A 17,575-nucleotide genomic window follows, 5' to 3' on the forward strand; every position below is an offset into this window, starting at 1 on the left:
CAAGGTCTTGGTCTTCCGTTCCAAAATTGCTATCGGCTTCTCGATATAATTCAAGCCGCTATCGACCTGGATATCCTCCAAGGGAACGACCGCTGTCTCGTCCACTAGACACTTCCTCAACTGCGACACGTGGAAGGTGTTGTGTATCAAACTGAGCTCCTCAGGAAGATCTAACCGGTAAGCAACCCGACCCACCCGGGCCACAACCCTGAAAGGACCAATAAATCTGGGGCCCAATTTGCCCCTCTTCCGGAATCTGATGACACCTTTCCAAGGTGAGACTTTCAGAAGAACCATGTCTCCTACCTGGAACTCCAAGTCTGAACGCCTCTTGTCGGCGTAGCTCTTCTGCCGACTCTGCGCAGTCTGCAGTCTACTACGGACCTGCTGGATCAGTTCCGTCGTCTTGAGCACCACTTCAGTGCTCCCCATAACCCGCTGACCGACCTCGCCCCAACAAATCGGGGTCCTGCACTTCCTGCCATATAACATCTCAAAAGGAGGTCGATCAATGCTCGCATGATAGCTGTTGTTATACGAGAATTCCGCTAAGGGAAGATACGTATCCCAACAGCCCCCAAAATCCAGAACGCATGCCCTAAGCATGTCCTCGAGAGTCTGAATCGTCCTCTCGCTCTGTCCGTCAGTCTGAGGATGAAAAGCGGTGCTGAAATGGAGACGAGTACCCATCTCGTCATGAAACCGCTTCCAGAATCTGGACGTGAAGCGAACATCTCGGTCCGACACTACCGATACCGGCACTCCATGACGTGCCACAATCTCTCGCACATAGATATCGGCTAACCTTTCCGCCGATATACTCTCCTGGATCGGGATAAAATGGGCACTCTTCGTCAACCGATCCACCACTACCCATATCGAATCTACTCCACGTGCGGTCCTGGGAAGTTTGGTGATAAAATCCATGGTGATGTCCTCCCATTTCCACACGGGAATATCCAACGGCTGCATCTTGCCGTGAGGTCTCTGGTGCTCCGCCTTGACCTTTCGGCAAGTCAGGCACCTCTCAACGTACCAAGCGACGTCCCGCTTCATGCAGGGCCACCAATAATCAGGTCGAAGATCCCGATACATCTTCGTCGCCCCTGGATGGATAGAAAATCGAGACTTATGAGCCTCGTCCATCAATACCTGCCGTACCCCACCCCAGTACGGTACCCACACCCTACCATGAAGCGTCATCAAACCCCGACTGTCGTAGTCGAACGAAGCTACTCGACCCACTATCCTCTCGCACTTCTGCCTCTCCTCCTTGAGACCCTCCATCTGAGCCTCCTTAATCCGCTCCAACAAAGGAGTGATTACCGTCATCCTCATACACAAATCCCTGATAGGGGCCGCCGACACCTTGCGGCTCAGGGCATCGGCCACCACGTTGGCCTTCCCTGGATGATACAGGATCTCACAGTCATAGTCCTTTAGCACGTCCAACCATCTCCTCTGTCTCATATTCAAACTAGGCTGATCCATAAGGTATCGCAAACTCTTGTGGTCCGTGTAGATAGTACAGCGGACCCCATACAGATAATGTCTCCAAATCTTGAGGGCAAATACAACTGCCCCCAGCTCCAAGTCATGGGTAGGATAATTAGCCTCGTGAGGCTTCAACTGTCTCGAGGCATAAGCCACCACGTGGCCTCGCTGCATCAACACTGCTCCCATACCTGTGATCGAAGCATCACAATAGACCACGAAATCCTCAACACCCTCTGGCAAGGTGAGGATCGGAGCCTCGCACAATCTCTGCCTGAGAGTCTCGAACGCCGCCTGCTGCTCAGGCCCCCAACGAAAAACTACCGACTTCTTGGTTAGTCGGGTGAGCGGCACTGCTATCTTGGAGAAATCCTGAATAAACCTCCGATAGTACCCTGCCAATCCTAGGAAGCTCCGAATCTCAGATGGAGACCTCGGGACCTCCCACTGCATCACGGCCTCAATCTTGGCCGGGTCAACCAAAATACCCTTCTGATTAACGAGATGCCCAAGAAACTGCACCTCGCGTAACCAGAACTCGCACTTGGAGAACTTAGCGAACAGTCTCTCCCTCCTCAAAGTCTCCAACACCTCCTGCAGATGCCCCTCGTGCTGTCCCTGCGTCTTGGAATACACCAAGATGTCATCGATGAACACTATCACTGACCGATCCAGCATCGGTCTGCACACGCGGTTCATGAGATCCATGAACGCGGCTGGGGCATTGGTGAGCCCAAATGGCATCACCACAAACTCATAATGGCCATACCGGGTCCTGAAAGCAGTCTTCTGAACATCCTCATCCCTGACCCTCATCTGGTGGTAACCGGAGCGTAGGTCGATCTTGGAGAACCAAGACGCTCCCTGGAGCTGATCAAACAAGTCATCTATCCTCGGAAGTGGGTAACGGTTCTTCACCGTTACTTTGTTCAACTCCCGATAATCAATGCACATACGATGCGACCCATCCTTCTTCCTCACAAATAGGATCGGCGCTCCCCAAGGCGAACTGCTCGGTCGAATGAAACCCTTGTCTAACAGTTCCTGAAGCTGTGTAGACAACTCCTGCATCTCAGGGGGAGCAAGTCGATACGGTGCTTTGGCTATCGGAGCCGCACCAGGAACTAGGTCGATCCTGAACTCAACCTGCCTCTCAGGAGGTATCCCCGGCAAATCCTCGGGAAACACATCCGGGTAATCTCGAACAATAGGAACATCATCGATCGTCGTCTTGCCCTTATCCCGGGCATCCAAGACGTAGGCTACATAACCGGCGCAACCCTGCTGAACGTAGCGCCTCGCCCTAGCGGCAGAGCAGAAGGTCAATCCTCGCTGGGGCCTCTCGCCCTGAACCACTATCTCTCCCCCACTGGGAGTGCGAACCCTCACTAACTGAAGCTCGCAATCAATCACCGCCCCATTGGGGCTTAGCCAATCCATACCCAAAATAACCTTATTCCCTCGCAGAGGAATAGGTACCAAATCCACTGAAAACCGCTCATCAAATAACTGAAGAGAACACCCTCTGTGCACTCTGCCGACCCTCACAGTCCTATCATCCGCTATCTCAACCTCTAATGGACAATCCAGCTCCCCTGGAGCTCTACTGAACCTCTTGCTAAGCGCAAGAGATACGAATGATCGGGTAGCCCCCGAATCGAATAATACCAAAGCAGAAATGCCGTTCACAGAGAACGACCCTGAATAAAACATACAACCATAAGCAACATTTAATCAATAATAAAGAGATAAAAGGGAAGGTACATACCCGTCACCACATCAGGAGCCGCTCGCGCCTCCTCTGCTGTCATCTGAAACGCCCTACTCTTTGCCACTGGCGCATCAGCTCGGCCCTGCCGGCCGTCTGTAATCCTCAAGGTAGCAGGGGCAGGTGCAACCACCTTCCCTGCTGAAGCTATACTCAGACACTGGGACTTTTTATGTCCCCTCTGATTGCACTGAAAGCAAATCAGGTCTGACGCAGCAACGACAGTGGCAGGAGCCGTACAATCCCTACTCAAATGTCCAACCCGACCGCACTTGAAGCAGCCGGAACTCCCTGCCTTGCACGCTCCCTCGTGCATCTTCCCACACCTACCACATCGACCGTAGCTCGGCTGTCCCCTGGACCTATGATCCGAAACCCTGGGCTTTTTGCCCGAACCACCCGAACCCGAAACCGCCTCCGATTTCCTCTTCTTCTCCATCTCGAGATCAATCTCCCTCTCCCGAGCTCTAGCAATCATGTCGTCCAGTGTTTTGCAACTGGACCGGCTCACAAACATACGAATGTCGCTCCGCAACATCTCGTGATAACGGGCCTTCTTCATCTCCTCGTCTGCTGCATACTGAGGAACAAGAAGGGCCCGCTCCCTGAACTTGGCGGTGATCTCCGCCACTGTCTCGGTAGTCTGGGTCAGATCCTGGAACTCCCTGGCTAACTGTTGCACCTCAATGACCGGTGCGAACTCCGCTCTGAACCTGGTAGAAAAATCAGCCCAGGTCATGGCATCCAATGCCGCATCATCCCCGATGGTATGCCCTACCTCCTCCCACCAGTCACGTGCCCTGTCCTTCAGGAGACAGGACGCCAATCTGACCTTGTCCCCCTCGGGACATCTGCTAGAACGGAATGCGTTGGCCACATCCGCCAACCACCTGGTACTCGCTATGGGGTCCCGTGCCCCGTGGTAGTCAGGAGCCCCGCACGCCCTGAACTCCCTGAACGTAAGTGTGCGCGACCCCATCACGGCCGCCATCTCCGCACGGAAAGTACTCAATCTCTCATCCATCAGCTCTAAAATACCCTCCTTGATCGAACCGAAGATCACAGGAGTCTGCTCCAGTATGATGCGAGTAACCTCAGAAGAAAGGAACTCTCTAGTCTGCTCATCCATCTGCCCGACCTCCGGGCCTGATCCCGATCCTGATCCCCCTCCGGCATCCGAGCTGCCGACTGCTAGTCTCGGACGCAAAACTACCATTCTGAAACATATCATAACAACATCAGAACACTGAAATATCTCAAGGGATCGTGTTACTACTACTAGCTTCCTGGTCTTGCCTTGGCCTTCCTTGATTCGAGTACGGATCCTCTGCTTTTAGTAGTACGGGCCCATACTACCTTCCACATCTATCCGTACTTTCCTCAAGAACCGCCTTGACTCCACCAAGTCACTTCTACTACTGCTATTCTCTGCTGCTCTCATCCTAGGCTTGCCCTAGGGAAAACTCAAGCTCAACACGACTGGTCCTCAGCTGCTGTAGGTCTCCTCATAATGCCAGTTAGCCACCACCTAAACACCATCACATGTGATGAGGATCAGATAATCCTTCAAGTAAAAGATCCGTCCCTACAACGGTTGGACTCAAACAAGAGCTGCGCAATAGGGCCAGTTCCAGCACTCTAGGATTATTCAAACCTGATTACATGTGGTGTGACGTGTTCACCTAATGGCTAACTCCCATTACTCAAAACCCCACCAAGCACGAAGCAAGCAGCATTCGGATAAGGGAAGTAGGCTCAAGCAGAACTATTCTTTTAACAAGAAACTGCACTAGCATAGGATGCTAAGCTCATACTATCAGGCATAACCTAAACAGGCTATCCTACTGCTGTCTACTCAATTCTAGCATGCAATACTTCACAAAGCTGAAACACATAAGCAGGTACTTAAGGCATTCTCCTAGATCCTTAGTCCTATACTAGCATGCTATTCTACTGAAACTGAAACTGAATAAATAACTTGTATGGATAATTTGGGAGTACTTACTTGAGCTCGGTTGACCGCATGCACACACCTTTTTCTTAAAACAATTCTTTTCCTTCTAAGTGTTTTCAAAATTCTTTTGTAAAAACATTTTATTAAAAATCTTTTATTTCCCTTCAGTTTGAGTTCAGATACACCCGAGAGTGTATCCGAATCCCTCAAACCAGGGCTCTGATACCAACTTGAAACGACCCAAAAATTTTGTTTTTAATATAATCAAAACTGCAATCAGAGCATCATATAAATAAACCATACGTGATGTATTCCAAAACACAATAAAATACTGTGCGGAAAAACTATGTCATACTACGTCAGATCAAACATCTAATCAATCCCAGGCTAAATCTGAGGCGGTGGTGTGTGCGATGCCGTCATCCAGAGCTCCTCCCTTTGCTTGCGGAACTACCTGAAACCAAAACTGAAACTGTAAGCACGAAGCTTAGTGAGCTCCCCCAAATTACCACATACCATACAATAATATATCAAGCACATACGGGGCCTTGCCCCCCTCCATCGGACCGAAGTCCGAAGCTGACTGACCGGGACCTTATCCCCTACATCGGACCGAAGTCCGAAGCTGTCACCGGACCGAAGTCCGAAGCTAACTGGGACCTTGTCCCCTCCATCGAACCGAAGTCCGAAGCTGACATCGGGCCGAAGTCCGAAGCTAACCGGGACCTTGTCCCCTACATCGAACCGAAGTCCGAAGCTGACATCGGGCCGAAGTCCGAAGCTAACCGGGACCTTGTCCCCTACATCGAACCGAGGTCCGAAGCTGACATCGGACCGAAGTCCAAAGCTGACTGATCATATCATAACATATCACTAACATGAACACACATAATCTTGTCTGAGCCACAAAGGCATCAAACATGCTAACTACTGCATCGGATAACATCCGGATACTACTGCTAGCTAAACGGGCCGGCATGGTGGCCTTAGACCCGTTCCTACTGAAAAGGGAACTCACCTCGAAAACTGGCGGCTGAGTGTGTGTGTCTGAAAGCTACCGGCTGCTGCTTCCGAAACTCCTCGGCTACAAGTCCATGAACACACTCAATCAAATACTAAACACTGCACTTGGGGTAAAACGACTCTTTTACCCTTGGTCAAAGTCAACTTACTGATGGGGCTGACTCGCCGAGTTGGGCCACCCAACTCGCCGAGTCCTACCCTCACTTCTCAACTCCACATGCTGCTACTCGTCGAGTGGGGCATCGACTCGACGAGTACCCTCTTGATCCAAGAACTCAGATGATCTTCATCCGACTCGCCGAGTCAGATGAACAGACTCGACGAGTTGTTCTTAATCCCCAAGGAGATTGCCTTGGACTCGCCGAGTTGTATGAACAACTCGCCGAGTCCCTCCATCACTGAGTCTACCCTCAACTCGCTGAGTCCACTCTCTAACTCACTGGATTCACTCGACACTGATCAAAATGAAGGACTCGGGAACTCGCGGCCCAACTCGCCGAGTCGTTGTTCCCGACTCGCCGAGTTGCCGCCATGCAACTGATTTTTACTCGATTTTGTTTGAATCCAACACATGCAATTGATAGATCTGAGTCCAATAAGCTGATTTACCACGTAAAGTTTCCAACTTTACGTGCACAACCTCATGAATAAGGGAAATAAGGCTAAAAGATGCATAAAATGGGTAGATCTATGATTTATATGCAAAGTAACTCCAAAAAGACAGTAGATCTGGGCTCTACAACTCCCCATCATTCAGATCTAAAGATATCACGACTTATTAAGGCATTCATGCAAACATAAGGCTTGGAACAAGCATCAACTAGCTCTTAGGAGAGCCCTAATGGAAGTTTAAAGCATATAACAAGAGGGGAACTCCGAAAATACCTCAAATAACTCGGATTTGCCCTTGGATCTTTGCACTACAACTCTTTTCCTTGCTTCTTTCTTCTTCTCCTTCTTCACACCTTCACAAAATGGCACCAAAAACACTTATAAGCTCTCAAGGGAGGATTAGGGTTTTCTCACTGAGTTCTCAGGGGGAAAGTGACGAGATGGAGGCTATAATGGGGTTTAAATAGTGAGCAAACCCGGGGAGTTAGGGTTTCACCCAGACGGACGGACTCGCCGAGTCCAGGATATGGACTCGCCGAGTCGCCGGCTCCCGCGTGCACAAGATGCGCGACCCGACTCGGCGAGTCAGGCTAGAACTCGCCGAGTCCCTCTTGAAAAACTTAGCCCAAAACAAATTAATTAACATACCGGAAACGGGTCGTTACAGCTTTCTTGTTGGATCTTGCTTCCTTCTTCCACATTCTTCCTTCTTTTGCTTAAAAAACACCACACTAGCTCAAAAATGAGAGGGAAAGATGACTAGGAATTCTTTTAGGGTTGACGGGAGCTAAGGGTAAACAAACCCTAGTCTCCTCATTTCTTTAAATAGGGATAAAAACTCGGAAGATTAGGGTTTCATTCCAGCGATCAACATGCTGTGTTCCATTAGGCAACACGCCATGTTTTTCTTAATGAGACCTGCATTTTTTTCCTTATCTAGACACGCCGTGTTGGTGCCTCCAACAAGCCATGTCCAATCCTCAAAGGTGATTTATACCCAAAGTTTCTCCTCAAAATCCGGGTGTTACATTTATAAATATTTTTTCATTTATGTAATGTATTAGTTTAAGAACATAGTCTTAAATTTTATGATGTTTGAACTGTTTACCCCTTAAAAGTTTTCCATCCTCAGAATTACTTTCTGAGCCATCTCATTAGAAGTTCATCCGGTCACTTTTCAATTTTCGTGATGATTACATCGCTTTAGTCAATTGTCACAATTACAATAAGCCTAGTAATGAATAATACATAATTAGAGTTTATTAACCCTGTTGGACACTTTAACCATTTTTTGAACTCTTAAACAATTACCTTAACGATGATATCAAATATGCTAAGATATTAAGTCTCATCATGATCCAACAAGGATTAAGGCATGTAAGAGGCCTTATCGGGTCATTTCCATCTTCAAGTCACCATTTGATCATTTCCTTAGTTATTCTACATTGCTTAAGAACGTTGTTTTTGACCTCCTCTGGTATCAAATCCCCATACATAACAGATTATCTTCAACATGGTCTGGATGTGTACAAAATCACGATTTGCATCGTCTACATACTAACATCTCATATGGCCTACATGCCAAAACACACTATGGTACACATACTGTAACACTGCGATTTTTCATCCAATTTTTTTTTCAAAACCTTTATTTAACAAAACACGTTAACAAAAGTCCTATTTAAAGTTTAAAGAAAACATCACCAATTTTACGTTTATTTTCAAAAACGTCATTCATCAAAATAAAGTTCATAAAGAAAATCAAAAACAAGTTCTCAAAAACAAGTGTTAAGAAACTCCACGACATGTCCAAAGAGTATCAATATTAAGACATAAACTGGAATGTAACTACCCAAATTCCCCATCCTTACAAGGCTGTTAAACTATGATACTTGTACCAGTGCAAGGCAACAACAAACAAAGAAACAAGTGTCAGCAAATGCTAAGTGAGTCAACCATAAATACAATGTTAGGAAAACAAACATAGCATATCATCGCATACATCACACATATCATATACGTCGTTTACATCGCATGTTCGTCACTAAAGTATCATTAGGGTCTACCATTATTATTTATCTTCTAGTATTAGATAATTAATAATTATTCCTAGCCTTGGGTCCATCACTAACCCATAAGGAAGATTCCCCACACATGGGTCCATAACTAACCTATACGGAAGACTCCCCACACATGGTTCCATCACTAACCCGTAAGGTAGACAACCCGCATGTAGGTCCATCACTAACCTGAAGGAAAAACTCATTCACTACTAAGTGACCGACCTAACCCTACCCCATTGAGTCCATCACTAACCTTGGGTCCAACACTAAACCAAGAGGTAAAAACCTTATTCAATACTAACATTGTTAGTGTGACCCAATGCACTAAGTGAGGTGCGACTCTCACTCATAACATTTATCCTGATTCGTTACGTTTGCTACTCTAACGTTGCACATACAAGTATGCACGTTGTCGTTCGAGAGTGGTACTTGTCATTGTTCCCATCATTAGAACTTCTCACTTAAACATGATATTTGATCTAGCACCATCACTATGCCAATATCAGTCCAGTCCTTGAGCACCTTAGTGTCCATGAACCATGTCCCGAGTGGTGGTCTAGAAAAACCACTCGACGTCACTATTTGCTTAAGCTTTTTCCCTTTAGGTATCTTCTAACCTATAATGCCCTCACAAGTATCTGAATAGGGTACACAAACCTAAGTCTAGGTTGCTACTCTTTACGCCCCACTAAGTGTATTCCTATTTTTTATTAATAAATTATTAATTCATCCCATAAGGATTACATTACAAACCTCCTTAAGTGATCATGCTCAATTTCAATGAATAATATTAGATATCATGTTACCTCCATACTTCATATTCTGTAAACATGCAACAAGGTATCACAAGTTAAGGCATTTTATGTATTTTATATAATCATGCTTAACATGCATTGTCCTAGCCAACATAGACAAATATTACCAATAAATTATTGCATTCATATATTCACACACAATCATCATAAACCTCTCCTTCTATCATGGACCTATAACACCCTGACATCAAAATAGAAACCACAGAGTATAGCATGAACGAAACATTATTCAACTCAACATATCATCCAAAATTGGGGTACAAGCAACCTAAAGGACGTAGGTTCATTCCAATCCCTCTAAGATGTGGAATCCCTAACAAGCACTTTAAATAACCACAAAGATTGACTCACCTTTGACAAATAAGCACCCTTTCCACACTTAAAATCTTGTAGGACCTGAGGTATCAAACATTCCCTTAGTTAAACACAAACAAATGGATAACTAGAAGTTTACATGAAAAAAGAATGACAATTTACTACCCAAACATTGGTTATTAGATCAAATTCTCATATTTTGACCTGAAACAATAGCCTGTTCAAAGCCACTTTTGTCCCACTTAGACTTGAATAAGTTGCAATATTTTTTGGTATTACAATATATTAGAATTTAAGCCTTACATAAAATTCTCGCACAAGGCCATATGATTTTTTCTAGAATTTTCTATGAATTTTACAAGCCTTTCTGTGACTTTCTAGAATTTTCTATGAATTTTACACAAGATGAGGCAGATTTTCCATACAACATTGTGCATAAATGACTTTCTGTGACTCAGTGAAGTCTCTTGAATGGAAAATCTGCCTCATCTTGTGTAACCATTTCATGCACAATGTTGGGTCATCACCTTTTAGAAATACATGGGGTTTTAGGTCTGTGAATTCTGTAAAGGAACTACCTCACCCCTCATCACAATCTCTAGTGGGATCACTGCTCCGCTCCTGGGTAACTGAGCGACTCTCAGCTATCACCTTGCATGGATCCTCATTCTCCAATTCTTCATCCTCTGCGGGTAAGAGACTGGAAACTTGCATAGCCTGCTGAAACCGCTCCATGGATCGACTGTGTCTATGAAACTCAATATCCTATGCCTCAAGTTGCTCCCGAAGATCTGGAATAATAGCAGCACTTGCAGTGCCGCGATCGCTACGTGCTGGCTGAACTCGTGGCTGACGACTAGCAGGTGGGGTCTAAAAAATAAATGGTGGCGTCTTGGGTGTGCGGTTGTCCTGACCCCACCAGTTCCTCATGAATTAACATTCCCTTCCAAGTGCGACATGTTCCTAAATAACAAAGAATTTTAGGTATGCATAACAATCTAAGCAAAAGAGAGTTCAGAAAGTTACAAGGAACTGTCCTAAATCTCTCAGCACACACCCTCCCCCCTTAAGCTCCTAAAGCACCTAATCGAGCCAATCTACACTGTAAGTCTGAACACCAGCCTCTGTATTCCGTTCACTCATATCATATCTCTAATACCAAATTGTAACACCGTGATTTTTGATCCAATTTTTTTCAAAACCTTTATTTAACAGAATACGTTAGCGGAAGTCTTATTTAAAGTTTAAATAAAACATCACCAATGTTATGTTTATTTTCAAAAACATTATTCCTCAAAATAAAGTTAATAAACCAAATAAAAAAGTTCTCAAAAACAAGTGTTAAGAAACTCCACGACATGTTCAAACTGTATCAATACTAAGACATAATCTGGAATGTAACTACCCATATTCCTCATCCTCACAAAGCCATCAAACTATGCTACATGGACCAGTGCAAGGCAACAACAAGCAAATAAAGAAGTGTCAGTAAATGCTAAGTGAGTAAAACATAAATACAATGTTAGGAAAACACACATAGCATATCATCGCATGCATCACATACATCACACACATCATATATATCATTTACATCGCATGTTCATCACTAGAGTATCGTTAGGGTCTACCATTATTATTTATCTTCTAATATTAGATATTTAACAATTATTCCTAGCCCTGGGTCCATCACTAACCCGCAAGGAAGATTCCACACACATGGGTCCATCACTAACCTGTAAGGAAGACTCCCCACACATGGGTCCATCACTAACCCGTAAGGTAGACACCCCGCACGTAAGTCCATCACTAACCTGAAGGCAAAACTCGTTCACTACTAAGTGACCGACCCAACCCTACCCCACTGGGTCCATTACTAACCCAAGAGGTAAAAACCTCATTCACTACTAACGTGACCGACTCGATCCAATGCACTAATTGAGGCATGACTCTTACGTAACATTGCTCCAGGTTAAATGCATTTGCTACTCCAACTTTGCACATACAAATATGCATGTTGTTGTTCGAGAGTGGTACTTGTCATTGTCCCCAAAACAAGAACTTCTTACTCAAACATCATATTTGATCCAACTCCATCACTACGCTAATATCACTCCATTCCTTGAACACCTTAGTATCCATGAACCATGTCCCGAGTGGTGGTCTAGAAAAACCACTCGGTGTCACTAGTGGCTTAAGCTCGTTCCATTTTGGTATCTTCCAACCTATAAGGCCCTCACAATTACTCGGATAGGTTACACACACCTAAGTCTAGGTTGCTACCCTTTACACCCCACTAAGTGTATTCCTATTTTTAATTAATAAATTATTAATTCATCCTATAAGGACTACACTACAAACATCCTTAAGTGATCAAGCTCAATTTCAATGAATAATATTAGATGGCATATTACCTCCATACTTCATATTATGTAAACATGCAACAAGGTATCACAAGTTAAGGCATTTTACATCTTTTATATAATCATGCTCATATTAGCACTTCATCATTAAGGCATATTATATCACTAGCATGTATTGTCCTAACCAACATAGACAAATATTACCAATAAATTATTGCATGTATTTATTCACACACAATCAACACAAATCTCTCCTTCTATCATGGACCTATCACACCCTCACATCAAAATAGCAACAAAAAAGTATAGCATGAAGGAAACATCATTAAATTCAAATTATCATCCATAATTGGGGTGCATGTAACCTAAACAACCTAGTTTCATTCGAATCCCTCTAAGATATAGAATCCCTAACAAGTACTTTAAAATAACCACAAAGATTGACTCAACTTTGACAAACAAGCACTCTTTCCATACTTCAAATCTTGTAGGGCCTGATGTATCAAACTTTTCCATAGTTCAAGGCCACTTTTGTTCCACTTAGACCTGAATAAGTTGCAATCTTTTTTGGTACTCCAATATACTACACTTTTATATTTTCATAAAATTCTCGCACAATTCCATATAATTTTTCTAGAATTTTCTATGAATTTTACATGACAACATGTCTGTGCAGCGAATTTCTTACCAGTCAGTGAAAAATATGATTTTAACCTTGGTTAGATAGAATATCAGGTCTTAGGAAACATCGTGGTCAAACTAGACTCAAAATCAAAACTTTTATAGTTTACAGATCATCAATCCAACTTCTAATGATTTTCGCGGTTTTTTTTCAAAACAAGGACAGATTAGTAAATTTTCAGAATTTCCCAGCATTGCATTTTAAGGGTTAATCTACAACTTAACCCATTAAGCCATAACGAAAATCAACTATAAAGAAGTAAATTGAATTCTTAATAGTAGGAAAATGTGAAGATGTTAAAGTAACAATATCAACCTCAGGCCATGATTCAAAGTACATTGCTTTTATGGAAAAAAACAAAGTTCATTGCTAAAAGAGAAAACACCACTAGCGCTTGATTTCCTCCACCATTAAGCCTCATATTAAGACCTTTATGGGATGCTTTGGAGACATATTGGATGGCTTAAAACATGGTCTTTTTACAGAAAAATACCTCATGGAGAATAACTAGAATTGACATAGAAAGAAGCATGAAATCTAGCAACAAAAGAAATACATTGATTCCATGATTTTGAGCAATTCTTGAACATGATTAAAAATACATTAAGGAGTGTTCATAAAAAGATTTTTACAGCCAATTAACCACAAAAACATATCCAATAGGGCTGTAAAATTAACAATACTTAACTTCAAGAATTTAGGGTAGAAAGCATAATGATCAAGAGTGTCAAATAGAAAGCAATTGACAATGTTTTCAAACAATCCACACTAATTGAAGATGAATTATCATGAGAAGAAAAACATTAGAGTTACAAGGAGGAAGAATCGATCTCCAATAGCCTCAAATATACTCCTCGTGTTTTTTCTTCTCGTATTCCCACCTTGCAAGTGACGATCACGATATCAAATGCAGGGGGCAATCAATCATTTTTTTCTTCTTCTCCTTCAAGAAAGTCGATCGCTACTTCCTCTTTCTCTCTTCTGTTGAATCGTTTCTATCCTTATGAGTCACACAAAAAAAAAACGATTGATCTTAACAGGATTTACGCACACATGAGAAAAAAATGGACACCCCTTAATTACACGTTAAACCCGTCGATCCATTATGGGTATTTTTTTAATTAAGCCCCTCCATTGTTATAAGTAGATCTTAAACACTCCTATACCTAAAGATTTAACAAATTAAATTTCTTTTTATGACAATTTTCCCCCTCAACCTTAATTACACCAATGAATCTAACACGCATATCCTTAATTGCATGTTAAACCCGTCGATCCATGTTAGGTATTAAATATTATTATTTATTTTTTATGTGATTTCTTCCATTTTAATCCAATAAATCTTAATTCTTTGCGTATATATTTCTTTGAGTAACTGAACGTTAACATCATTAATGGTATGTTAACGGTAAATCTTTTTGGCCGTTATACATACCATTTCATTACCATATAATTAAAGTTAAACCGTTGTTGGATTATATACTTAGAGTTTACTCACTCTTCATGGCCTCTCATTTCTGTGTTTCATTTCTATAAGTCTTGATTTCCAAGTCATAATACTAACATTTTACCTTGAAGATATGTTGTCAGTTCATTAATACTGATGATTTTCTCTTTCTAAATTTACCCATAAGACAAATCAACCATGTATATCACTGTAAATTGTATACTTTTGTACCAACATGTATCATACCATCCATGTCAATGTCTGTTTCCCACCTTGTCCATATCCTCTTTCATTCACTCTAACTGTCGCTTCAAACCCAAAATCTGATTTCACGAGTTAACGAATTTCTTAGGCCTGCAAGCCTAAGCATACCATGACAAGATCTAAAGCACATGGTGTTGTTCCTACACATCTTTCAAAATCTTGTTAGGTATGAATTATCTCATCACTTATAACTTGATTCTTCCCGGATATCTACCCCTTAAAAGAAATAAAGGCATTTCTTTTAAGGTTAAACCACAAGATGATCATCATCATGTAGCAAGATGTTTCGTTTATTTCTTCATGGAAACTTGTTGCCTTGCATTTCCTCCTTATGGACCTAGAATTCCACTTTTTCTTTTCACCAGTGATCACATATAGCATTTATCATAATTTCATCATTCATGTGCCCTTCAACATTGTTGCTCGAGTATTCTACTCTTCCATTCAAAACTTCGTCAATTTAACTTCTCAAAGATCATGATACTTCACTTCTTACTATTTATTGTCCCTTCCTTATGGATACATAAGCAAAATTTATATCAATTGTTTTTCATGTCCTCTAGTCACAGTTAAGTAACCCATAATGCTTTGAGCCAAAGTTATATCCTCTATATGAACTCATAACCGAAGATCTCATTATCACAAGTTCTCCTGCTCTTTTCTGGTTATGGAATCCAGATTAGCAGCAACACTCAAATCTAGTACCTAGCTGTTTTTTGGGTGTGCTAGTAATCGAGTTACACAACTTGGAAGTTCCGAGTCTTATATCCTTGCTTCATTTGTTTCACTCATAACTCCAAGTATCACATGTTATTCTTACTCAACCTAAAGAGTGTTTTGAGATCTTGTACATTGCATCATCACACTATCTATCCTTCTTACCATCCACCCAGTAAAATAAATGAGGGAAATTCTTTTAAGGTCCAAGTCACCCTATGATTCTTACATTTAGCAGTTTGTCTCTTTGACTAATCCATGGAAATTTCAAAAATTTCCTTTGTTCGTCATTGTTTTATTGACAGTCGTTTTTAACAAACTTTAAGTGTTAATTCTTCTCCACACCCTTTTAGTACTGTGAAATCTTTTGATGTTCAATTTGCAATCTTTGATATTTCATCACGTGAAATCGTCTTCCTCCTTGATCGATCATAGGACATATTTTGGATACTATTCCTCCATCATCAAGTTATCACCTATTGCAGTATTAGTCCTCCTAACACCCTCATCATGTTCTCTGCATAATATTAACACTTCATCACAAATCACAAAACTTGTAAGTAGGGCTTACAAAGTTTCTCTCGTTAAACTGCTCATCATGGTAGTCTAGTACCCTAAGGTGAGGTACTCTCATGGACTTATCATTGTCACTTAGTATCCATTATTTGCATGCTTCGAGACAGTCTTGATATTGGTTGTCTTCCTTTCAGGCTTGATAAATACCTTCAGGTATCTTTCATTATTCTTCTTTCCTTATGACGACTTCACTTTCCAGTCTAGTGCATTAGGTTAATGCACCATCACTCGTCTTTTACTAGAGTCTTGGTGTTACATGGACACCTTTCTTCCAAAGCTACCATCACACTTGGAACTTCATAATGTTGTCATTCAGTCATCAATTCCTTATAATCCCAAAATATCTTATTAAGTCAACAATATCGTGTTCCTTCCCAAGCTATCTCATTCTCACTATCTTATATTCTCTTGCTTTCATCATCATATCACCATTTCTCCAATTAGGTCGTTGGGTCACCTTTTATTGTTGTCAATCACATCCTAGTATTTATCTAAGGATAGAATTCATGATTCCATTCCATTATTTTATGAATCAACTTGATTGTAACTTAAAGTTATCACTCCTGTGTTGTAACATAAGCTCGTCCTAAATTACCAACTTCAACTAATTTTCTTAATCATGAATTTGGAGTTCTAGTTCTTGTCCCATTTTAGACTTTTACCAAAAGTCAACTATGTTCCTCTTTTTCTACTTCCTTATTAACAAATTAAATAGATCAATTCACTTAATTCTTTGGTGTTACTAACTCATTACCAATGACACTAAAAGGGTACAAACTCAATTTCAAACATATATCAATGTATACCAAGTCATTTTCATTTTTATACAAGTTTTTTGATTTTGACAGACTAGTCAAAGTTATAAAAAATTTTCGTTATTCATTATAATGTTTTAAACTCTTACATGACTCCTATTTGTCACAAGGTATGCATTTAGTAAGTCCCTAACTCACTCATATCCTTACCACATTTCACAAAACCCCTTCATGCTTCCATTGATTTCGTGTATGTATCATGCCTTTATAATAGTACACCTATACTATTATATCCACATCATGCATATCTAAACTTGTCTTCAGCACTTAGGAGATTTGATCCATTGATTTTGATTGTTCCTACCTTATTCATACTTCAATTACTCACTTTAGGAGCACTTAATGTAGCATTCTACAAGTTCATCTAATCCATCTAGGGATTCATAAATATCTAACATGGAAATTCTTTATTATTACTTGTCGCACAAAGTTCTAACTAAGTTAAGGCATAGCAATCCTATGTCCCATTAACACTTTCCATAAGCAAAGTCTAAGCCTAGGAGTGGAATTATCCAATCGTAATTCGCTTAAACTATGACTCTGATACCAAACTGTAACACCCCAAATTTTTAAAATTGTAAAATGTTATGGTTTAAACTAGATCATTACGGTTATTAATCCACATTTAACAAAAACTAGTTTCATAAAAATATTTATGATTAAAACGTAG

Source organism: Lactuca sativa, chromosome 3 (genome assembly GCF_002870075.4).
Source record: "Lactuca sativa cultivar Salinas chromosome 3, Lsat_Salinas_v11, whole genome shotgun sequence".
Lineage (NCBI taxonomy): Eukaryota > Viridiplantae > Streptophyta > Magnoliopsida > Asterales > Asteraceae > Lactuca > Lactuca sativa.